The sequence below is a fragment of the Triticum urartu genome, chromosome 4A (genome assembly GCF_056163025.1).
Source record: "Triticum urartu cultivar PI428250 chromosome 4A, HENAU_Tu73, whole genome shotgun sequence".
Classification (NCBI taxonomy): Eukaryota; Viridiplantae; Streptophyta; class Magnoliopsida; order Poales; family Poaceae; genus Triticum; species Triticum urartu.
The window spans coordinates 99,806,655-99,817,276 of NC_141876.1; the positions used below are offsets into that span (position 1 = coordinate 99,806,655).

General features: G+C 47.2%; 1 pseudogene; it reads left to right on the top strand.

Annotated features, from left to right (window-relative positions):
• The first annotated feature begins 1,338 nt into the window (after nucleotides 1-1,338).
• LOC125528208 (flavonoid 3',5'-hydroxylase 1 pseudogene) lies at nucleotides 1,339-2,599 on the top strand (annotated as a pseudogene).
• Nucleotides 2,600-10,622: the final 8,023 nt, after the last annotated feature.

Consider the following 10,622-nt stretch of genomic DNA (forward strand, 5'->3'; position numbering starts at 1 on the left):
ACCATCATCGACCCCTAATACGCCAACATGAAAGAAGACAACGATACCAAGGACCTGAACACGCGGGAGGTACCTCTAAATCTAGCCTACATAACCTACGCGGCCAAGGACGCATACGCATGCTACGATATGTACAGGCAGATCTTGGACATGAGGGCGTGCCTGCTTCCCGTAACCAACGAGTACACGGACAGCCGCAGCGTCATGATCAAGCTTGCCAGGAAGGTCTAGATGTTGTACTTTATCTGTTTATAAGCACCTTTATCATGTGAGTGTTTCATGCATTAGCCTATGTGTCATAATTATCTATTTTGTCCAAAATATTTATTTTAAGAACCCATTAACCTGTTTGCTTTTTAGTGGCTATTTGCTTATGTATGTAACTAGTTCACTTGTTCGTTACAAAAAAAACTAGTTCACTTGGCTGCCGTGCTTTGAATCTCCTTCCTCCCAACATATTCCCCTCATTAGGTGGACCCAGGAGGTCTCACACACAGACATATGGGACAAACCACCTATCCATTTGTATTTCCTTATTTTGTTCAATCTTTTGTCCTCTTCCTATACAGCGGCTGGCCATCATAGCCTATGGCATTGGCCAGGACATCCCTCTACTACCACACATTGTCCGGCGGCGGCAGCTCCACCGGCCCACCCTGCTCCAGAACAAGTCAAGCCTTGTAGTCCCCTCCGCCTGCGTCTTCCCCCGCTCTGGTTCGTTCGGTCTGAGGTCTCGACGTCGTCCTTCGCCTTGGTGCTCTAGCCGCGGTGCCGCCGTCTGTCGTTCCCAACATGGTCAGCAAAACAAGAGGAATCGGGAGACAACTGTTCGTCGAGAGGCTGATAGTCCCGGGCCCACCAGGTCCATGGCCTAGGTTTTGTTGTTTAACATGGGCAGCCCACGACATGTTTCAACATTTTTTGGATCCAGCAGGTATCAAGAGGCCTTTGGGCCTCCCAACCCGACTTGTCTATAACATCAACAACTCAAGTTATGTTTGTTTTTTCAAGACGACGCACAGCTCAGTTCTATTTTTCTATAAGAATGCAAAACTGAACCTGTTTTCTATAAGAATGCAAAACTGAACCAATATTTATATCTTATTTTATTACATATCTCTCCCTAATATTTCTCTAATAATAAAGCACGGGTTGACTCCGTGGGTTCATCGTCATAATACGCTTTCTTTTCATGTCATAATACGCTATAAAATCGTAATATAAACAAGGTGGTACTAAATTTCGTCCGGCTGGACCTGGGCGCCGCACGCACACGGCTAGCCCTATAAAATTCTTCACTCATGTGTAGTACTTCGGTAGTGCAGCACGAGATGGATTATGGAGTTGGGTAGTAGTGCTACCATGTCTCGAGAGATGGTCGTCCTAGCGTTCACGTACGTGCTTGTCCACTATCTCACAGGGGTCATTCTCCGGAGCAAACGGGCGTCGCTGCCTTTGCCACCCTGCCCGCGGGGCTACCCGGTGGTTGGAGCGCTGCCCCTGCTGGGCCGGGCACCGCACCAAGCACTCGCAGCCCTGGCTAGGCTGCACGGCCCCATCATGTACCTGACCCTTGGAAGGCAAGGCCTCGTCGTCGCTTCCACGCCAGAGTCGGCACGCCTCCTGCTCAAGGACCACGGCGGCAGCTTCCTCGACCCCCCGGTGGACGACGGCACGCCAAAGGTGCTGGCGTACGGCGCCCAGGACCTTGTTTTCCCGCCCTATGGCCCCAAGTGGCGCCGCCTGCTCCGGGAGTTCAGCGCGGGCCTCCTTGACCCCAAGGGCGCTCGCTGACTGGGCCGACACGCGCCACGGGGAGGTCGGCCGTATGGTCCGTGTGATGAGCCGGAGGGGCGAGGCATTGGAGGTACCGGAGTTTCTGTTCGGCGCAATGGCAAACATGATTGGACAGGCGGTGGTGGGTCGGCGAGTGCTCGACGAGGCTGGCGGCGAGGCCACGAGGGAGTTCAAGGAGATGGTGGTGGAGCTGATGACCACAGCAGGGTTGGTGAACATCGGCGACTTTGTGCCGGCAGTAGCATGGATGGACCTGCAGGGACTCGGCCGGAGGATGCGGCGGCTAACAACAAGGCTGGATAGGGCCTGGAGCCGGTTGCTGTCCGATCATGAGGTGGCCATGGCTAACAGGAAGCAAGACGGGAGCCGCCATACAAACCTTGTCGACCGGCTGATCGCATGTCGTGGCCATGCGGAGGACGGGGGGACGGCGTCAGACCTCAACATCAAAGCTGTACTTAACGTACGTACTCCATCACCTCTAGGGTAATCCACACACACACACATACATGCACATGCATTTATGTTGGCCGGCTCACGCATGCCACCATCACAGAACCTGTTCACAGCGGGGACAGATACTTCGTCGAGCACAATCGAGTGGGCGCTGGCCGATATGCCGATCGAGCTGAGGGTGGACAGGGGTCGGGCCCTCATCGATCGAGCTGCCGTTTGGACCGGCCGCCGGCGGTCTAGACCGGACCGGACCGAGCAACTTCGCACTCCTGCTTTTAGGGACCAGACATGCGACGTCAAAGCTCGGTCCGGACAGAGAGGACCAGCCATGGCGAGGTGGCAGTAACCATGGCGTCAGCTACGGGTCCTAAACTCCTAATGAGAGGGGGAAACAAAGGGAAAAGCTACGGGGACTCACGGTTAGCCCGACAGCGAGGTCGGTGAGGCCGGGGAAAGCAGCAACGACAATGTAATCGACGACGAACGACGATACTCGGACTTGGAGTTGGAGGATGATGGCGAGGGCTTCAGGGTGAATTCGGCCGAGTCCTTGCGCGGGGAAGGAGATCTCAAGGTTGTGGACCTCCTGGACAAGGTTGTTCGTTGTGGGGAATCCGGTGGCCGTGTGTGCTGCGCGCTGGTGGCATGCATGCTCTGCTTGTGCCTGCCTGCACCCAGCCGTGCGTGCGCTGGTCCTCCAGTGGGCTGCAATTTGCACCATGACTCGCTGAGCTTGACCTGTCGGTCCTAGCTCCAGCTGCACCGTGGCCTGTGGAGTTCAGCGCCACCGCATCAGCCATCACACGGAGCTGCTACTGCTGCTCTTTTGCTCTAATTTTCTTGGATGCTTAAGCAAAACTAATGAGGAGAGAGAGAGAGAGTATCGGTGGTTACAGGAGCATAGGAATCAGAGGATAGGATAGGCACGTGTGTAGTGGAAAGAAATCAAAGATTTTTAGTGTGAAATATAATTGCTTTCCTATTGCAGCACGACGCTGGAGCATGGCAGGAGCGGTGCGGCATGGCGCGATGCTGGAGACGGGCTCGGGATGGGGACAGAGATGAGAGAGATACATATTTTTGTGACAAATAGTTGTTCGTGCACCTCCGGTGTAATCAAATGGAGACACAGAGAGAGATGAGATGATATTCTTTTGTACTATTATAAGTGCATCTAGTGCCACCGCTAGTTGGTTTTGGAGTATTGACGACAAACCTAGTTGAGGGACTATTGTGTTTGTGAGAATTGCAGGATAACACAGGGAAGTCCCTCATTGATTCGGTTTTACTACCAGAGATGACCCCTAAAAATGTATAAAGACATTGAAGTCAAAGGTGGTATATGAAGATATTCACATTGAAGACTATGACAAGAGAAGACACGATATGAAGCCTATGGAGCTCGAAGACTTAGATCTTTCGTAGTTCTTTTTCTTTTGTGTTGAGTCATAGGAACCACCGTACTGTTAAGTGGGGTCCAGGAGAACCAGTCAGAATGACTGAAGTGATGCCTAAACCAAAAACCTATGTCTTCGAGTGAAGACAATGAGAGCGAATCTTGTCCAGAGCCGGACAAGTCAGCTTTGCTTGTAGCCCAAGTAAAGTTGCCATGAGAGTTTGAAATCTGACCGTTGAGACACGTGTCAGTTCCTTAGTGACCCAGGGTCATTTCAGACAAATCAGGTCGGGTTGCCAAGTGGCTATAAATAGCCCACCCCCTACAACCATAAACGGTTGGCTGCTCAGATTTTAGTGCACGGCTTTTGTCGTTTGAGATCAACCCACCTCGAAGCCTTTGAGAGAGAATTCCTTGCGAGGATAAAGCCCTAACCACCCAGAGCCAGAGAAAATTGGGCATCACTTAAGTCTTCTTGTCTGTGTGATCTGAAGACTTATTACACTTGAGGACTGTGCATCCACAGACGGTTAGGCGTCGCGTTCAGAGCATCCAAGAGACATTGTGGATTGCCAGTGAACGAAGTCTGTGAAGGTTTGGGAGTCTACCTTGAAGACTTACCAGAGTGATTGGGCGAGGACTATGTGACCTTAGCTCAAGGAGAGTACGGTGAGGACTTGGTGTCCTGAGCTGCGTGTTCAGGACTGGGTGTCCGGGACTGTGTGTCCTAAGGTTTAAATACCTAGCCGCTCCAACCAGACGTACAGTTGTCACAGCAACTGGAACTGGTCCAACACATCATTGTCTTCAACGAGTCACTGGTTTCATCTTCACTTCCTTTTACTTACTGATCACTCATTGTGAAGTCATTGCATGTCTGTTCTATCTTTTGTCTTCACAACGTGAGTGTATGATCTGTTTGGCTTCATAGTATCTTCCTACCTGATCCTAATTACACTACAGCTATTTGTCATTGTGCTTTCACTCTGTTGATACTTGACCATGGCTTGCCTAGTGTAGTCTAACTTCCGTTGCATAGTAATAGGCATATCTCTACTGTTTGTCTTCATAACTTCCACGTTTTGAAGACTTTCATAAAAATCGCCTATTCACCCCCCCTCTAGTCGATATAACGCACTTTCAATTGGTATCAGAGCAAGGTGCTCCCTTGTTCTATGTGATTCGGTTTAACCACCTGGAGTTTTAGCTATGTCGACTGCAGGGATAATTAAAGTCTCCGCTGCGTGCCCCGTCTTCGATGGAACTGAATATCCCTACTGGAAGAATAAGATGCGTATGCATCTTGAAGCCATTGACGTCAACCTATGGTATGTCGTCGAGAACGGCGTTCCCAAGGCTGGAGAAGGTGTCACTGCTGCTGATGTCAAGAAATTCGTTCAACTGGACTCTACTGCCAAAAACATCATCTGTGGTCATCTGACCAAAGGACAGTATGGCCGTGTGAGTGCTTTGAAGACATCCAAGCTGGTCTGGGACTGGCTCTCCAAGGTCAATGAAGGCATCTCAACCCAGAGAGATCAAAGAATCAGTGTCCTTCGCAATCTCTTCAACCGCTTCAAGCGAAATGACAATGAGAATGTCCAGTACACATTTGACAGACTCACTGACATCACAAATGAGCTTCAAGCCCTCGGTGCTACTGAGATCACCAAACATGAAGTCGTCAAGACGCTGCTGAGATCACTTGATAGTTCGTTTGACATCCTAGCCCTGATGATTCAAGAACGTCCTGATTTCAAGACACTCGATCCATCTGACATACTTGAGAGGCTCAACACACATGAGTTTCAGCTTTCTGAGAAAAGAGATATCTACGGTCCAAACTATGGGCGAACTCGTGCCTTGAAGGCAAAAGCTGTTTCCTCATCTGAAGAAGAATCTAACAGCAGTTCTGATGATCCTGAAGACATTGGAAGGGAACTTGCAATGCTAGTGAAGAAGTTCCAAAAATTCACCAAGAAGAAAGGCTTCAGAAAGTCTTCACGATCAAGCTCAAGGAATGATGAAGCTTCTGCTCATGACTACAAGAAGAAAACATGCCACAAGTGCAAGAAAACTGGACACTTCATCTCTGAGTGTCCACAGTGGGACAATGAGAACAGAAAGAAGAAGAAGAGCAAGGAATATGACTCAGACGACAAGAAGAAGAAGAAATACACAAAGTCTTCTTCCAAGTCTTCCTCAAAGTCTTCATCACACAAGAAGAGCTCATCTGCAAGGCACGTGAGTTTGTTGGCAAGGAAATGGATTCAGAGGAGGAGTCCGCTTCTGAGGAGGCAGAGGTGGAGTCTGAGGAGGAGTCTGATTCTGGCATTGCAAGTCTGGCTACAACATACGTCGCCAAGTCCATCTTCAACACTGAAGACAATGATTTCATCACCGACATCGATGCAAATGACAAGGACTACTCCACTCCTACCTACTGCTTCATGGCACGCGGTGCCAAGGTAAACAAACGCACTACTCACTATCAAACATCTAGTGACGATGACTCTGATTGTGATTCAAAACCCAGTTACAAAACACTTGCTAAAATTGCAACTGAACAACAGAAAGCCATGGAACATATTCAAAAACTGTTAGACAGAAGCGATGATCTGTTGGGTGCTGAAATGACTCGATCTGAATCCTTAATTGAAGACATAAAAAATCTTCACGTTAAGTATCAGGAACTTGAAGATCGTCATGATACTCTCTCAACAACTCATGAAAAGCTTTCCTATGATTATCTTCAAAGGAAGAAAGAACTCGAGAAATTGAGAGCGGCTCATGAAGATCTTCAAAAGGAAAACGAGTCACTTCGCGCCGAACAGATCAGTTCCGCTCAGGAAGGATTTGAACCACCATGTCTTAAATGCATTGAGCGTGATAATGCTACTTCTGTTGCTGAATGTTCCACTGCTACTGCTGTTGCAATATCTTCAACTGTTGATGTGGTAACTAACCCCTCTGCCGAGGATACCACTGATATTGCTGATGAGAATGCTAGGTTGAAGACATTGCTTGAAACAGGGATGTACAAAAGCCTTAAAGGGCATCAGACGCTATGTGATGTCCTGAAAAAGCAGATTCTGAACCGAAACCCTAGGAAAGAGGGTGTAGGGTTCGTAAGGAAAATAAATGCAGATGGCTCTTACTGGAAACCTGAGCAGTACCCCAAAACCAAGTGGGTTGCTGCAAAGGAACCTTCAGCAGATCCATCCAATTTATCTGGCTTCACCTGTGCTAACCCCATTATCATTGATGAATCCTTTGATGCAAACTATGTACTGTTTAAAAATCAGAATGGTGTAGTGTTTGCCAGGTACATTTGTACTAACTGCAGGAATAGACCACCTATGAAGAAGATCTGGGTTCCGAAAAAGTGTCTGGAAAATCTTCCTGTGAATGTCTTCATGACACCTCACATGAAGAAGACAAACCTCAGTCCAAAGGCTTCATGCAGACAGAGGACTCACCTGAGTCACACTAACGCAAATGTTTTGCAGGGAAACCATACTCAGGCATATGAATATGAGAGCGGTTCATCAAACCGTCATGTTCATATGACCAAAAATTATTCTGCCTATTCTTATGAGTACTATTGTCCGCCTGCTAGACTGTTTGCTAGGGCTCCAAAACCAAAATTCTCAAATGCTGCACTTAGACTTATTGCTTCTAAGCCACCCTTGAAGATGTGGGTGGTTAAGAAAGCTTAACTCTCTTTTGCAGGGAAAGGTCTCCAGCAGAAAAACAAAATCTTCTGACGCTATTGCTGGGGACCTTAAAAATCTTGTAGGGCGCAAGATAAAATGCCCGAATGGCATCATTATGTACTTCTTTCCTGAATCACATGCTACTCTCCCTATTAGTCCTAATCTGGATCTAAGTTTTCATAACCCACTTGTTCGTCAAATGTTTTTGCTTCACAATTCTCTTCATGAAGCCTATCCCCCTAACTGCACTGTAGGGTACGACACCAGCGTCTTCAAAGTCTTCAGAATGGATTATTGACAGTGGGTGTACAAATCACATGACTGGCAAAAGAAGCCTTCTTATGGACTCAACCTTACGTCCATCCGACAAGAGCCACATCACATTTGCTGACACTGGTAAAAGGTATTGGGTCTAGGTAGAGTTGCAATCTCAAAGGATCAACACATGGATAAAGTCATGCTTGTTGAATCCCTTGGTTTCAACTTAATGTCTGTCTCAATGCTTTGCGATTTGAACATGGTCGTAATATTTGGAAAATATTGTTGCCTTGTTCTAATGGAATCTGACAAGTCTCTAGTATTTGAAGGGTATCGAAAAGATGATTTGTACGTGGTAGATTTCTCAGCAGGACCACAGCTTGCCGTATGTCTTCTAGCAAAATCTTCAGAATGCTGGCTCTGGCATCGGAGGCTTGGGCATGCTGGCATGAGGAACCTCCACACCCTGGCAAAGAAGAAGCATGTCATAGGCATCGAGGGCGTCAAGTTCAAGAAAGATCACTTATGCGGTGCCTGTGAGGCAGGAAAGATGACGAGGGCCAAACATCCCTCGAAGACAATCATGACCACTACTCGACCCTTCGAACTGCTTCACATGGATCTTTTCGGTCCCACTCATTACTCAACTCTTACTACTACTGCTTGTCTCTATGGCTTTGTCATTGTTGATGATTACTCTAGATATACTTGGGTGCACATAATCCTTTACAAGACTGAAGTGCAGGATGTCTTCAGACGCTTCGCCAATCGAGCTATGAACAATTACGGCGCCAAGATAAAGCACATCAGAAGTGACAATGGCACTGAATTCAAGAACACTGGCCTTGATACATATCTTGATACCTTGGGCATCACACATGAATTCTCAGCTCCGTACACGCCACAGCAGAATGGCGTCGTCGAACGCAAGAACAGAACACTCATTGAGATGGCCAGAACGATGCTAGATGAATACAAGACTCCAAGAAAATTCTGGACGGAAGCCATTGACACTGCATGCCATACAATCAATCGTGTTTATCTTCACAAGCTTCTGAACAAGACATCTTATGAACTCCTAACTGGCAAGAAGCCAAATGTCAGTTACTTCAGAGTATTTGGCGCAAGGTGCTGGATCAAGGACCCACACCACACCTCAAAGTTTGCACCAAAAGCACATGAGGGTTTTATGCTTGGATATGGAAAGGATTCGCACTCCTACAGAGTCTTCAATCTCTTTCATTACAAAGTGGTTGAAACAATGGATGTGCGGTTCGATGAGACCAACGGATCACAAAGAGAGCAGCTGCCAAGTGTGCTAGATGAAGTTCCATCCAGTGAATCAATCAAGTTAATGGGAACTGGAGAGATTATACCTTCTGAAGCTCATCCTGAAGAAGAACTTATCATTTCAGCACCTGATCAACATGAAGACATTGCTCAGCCTGAAGACATTCCTTCCAACAATGACAGTGAACAGTAAGAGCAAAGTCTTTGCCTTGTACATCCTCGCGTTGCCAATGAAGTGCAGATTGAAAGAATAATTGATAGCATCAATGCACCTGGTCCACTCACTCGTTCAAGGGCAACTCAGCTAGCAAATTTCTGTGGGCACTTCGCATTCGTCTCAATATCAGAACCCAAGAAAGTTGAAGAAGCCTTCATGGAACCTGAATGGATTCAAGCTATGCAAGAAGAGCTTCAACAGTTTGAGTTGAATAATGTATGGGAACTGGTTAAGCGTCCTGATCCACGGAAGCACAACATAATAGGCACCAAATGGATATACCGCAACAAGCAAGATGAGCATGGTCAAGTTGTCACAAACAAAGCTCGTCTCGTTGCTCAAGGATATACTCAAGTGGAAGGCATTGACTTTGATGAAACATTTGCTCCTGTGGCTAGGCTTGAAGCCATACGCATACTGTTGGCCTATGCAAATCATCATAACATTCTTCTATATCAAATGGATGTGAAGAGTGCCTTTCTCAATGGCAAGATTGAAGAAGAAGTGTATGTTGCACAATCGCCTGGTTTTGAAAATCCAAAACATCCTGACATGGTATACAAGCTCAACAAGGCACTGTATGGCCTCAAACAAGCCCCTAGGGCCTGGTATGACACACTCAAATACTTCCTGAAGAGCAAAGGCTTCATACCTGGTTCCCTAGATCCCACTCTTTTCACGAAGACATATGATGGTGAACTGTTTGTGTGCCAAATATATGTGGATGACATTATCTTCGGCTGCACCAATCAGAAGTACAGTGAAGAGTTTGGATATATGATGCAAGAGCAATATCAGATGTCCATGATGGGGAGCTGAAGTTCTTCCTTGGTCTTCAAATACGACAACAACGCAATGGCATCTTCATATCTCAAGAGAAGTATCTCAAAGATTGCCTGAAGAAGTTCGGTATGCAAGACTGCAAAGGCTTCACAACACCAATGCCAGCCAAACATCATCTGGGTCCTGACGACAATGGTAAAGAGTTCGATCAAAAGGTATACCACTCCATGATTGGTTCTTTACTTTATCTATGTGCATCTAGGCCAGACATTATGCTTAGTGTTTGCATGTGTGCTCGATTTCAAGCGGCACCAAAGGAGTCGCATCACTTAGCTGTGAAGCGAATTCTTCGATATTTGGCTCACACCCCAACTCTAGGGTTATGGTATCCAAAGGGCTCAGAGTTTGATTTGGTTGGATTCTCGGATGCTGATTATGCTGGTGACAAAGTTGATCGCAAGTCTACATCAGGCACATGTCACTTTCTGGGACGATCACTTGTATGTTGGTCTTCAAAGAAGCAGAACTGTGTATCTCTCTCCACTGCTGAATCTGAATACATTGCTGCTGGATCTTGCTGCGCTCAGCTTCTGTGGATGAAGCAAACACTCAAGGACTATGGCATTCATCTGAAGCAAGTGCCACTTTACTGCGACAACGAAAGCGCCATCAAGATTGCCAACAACCCAGTTCAGCACTCGAAGACAAA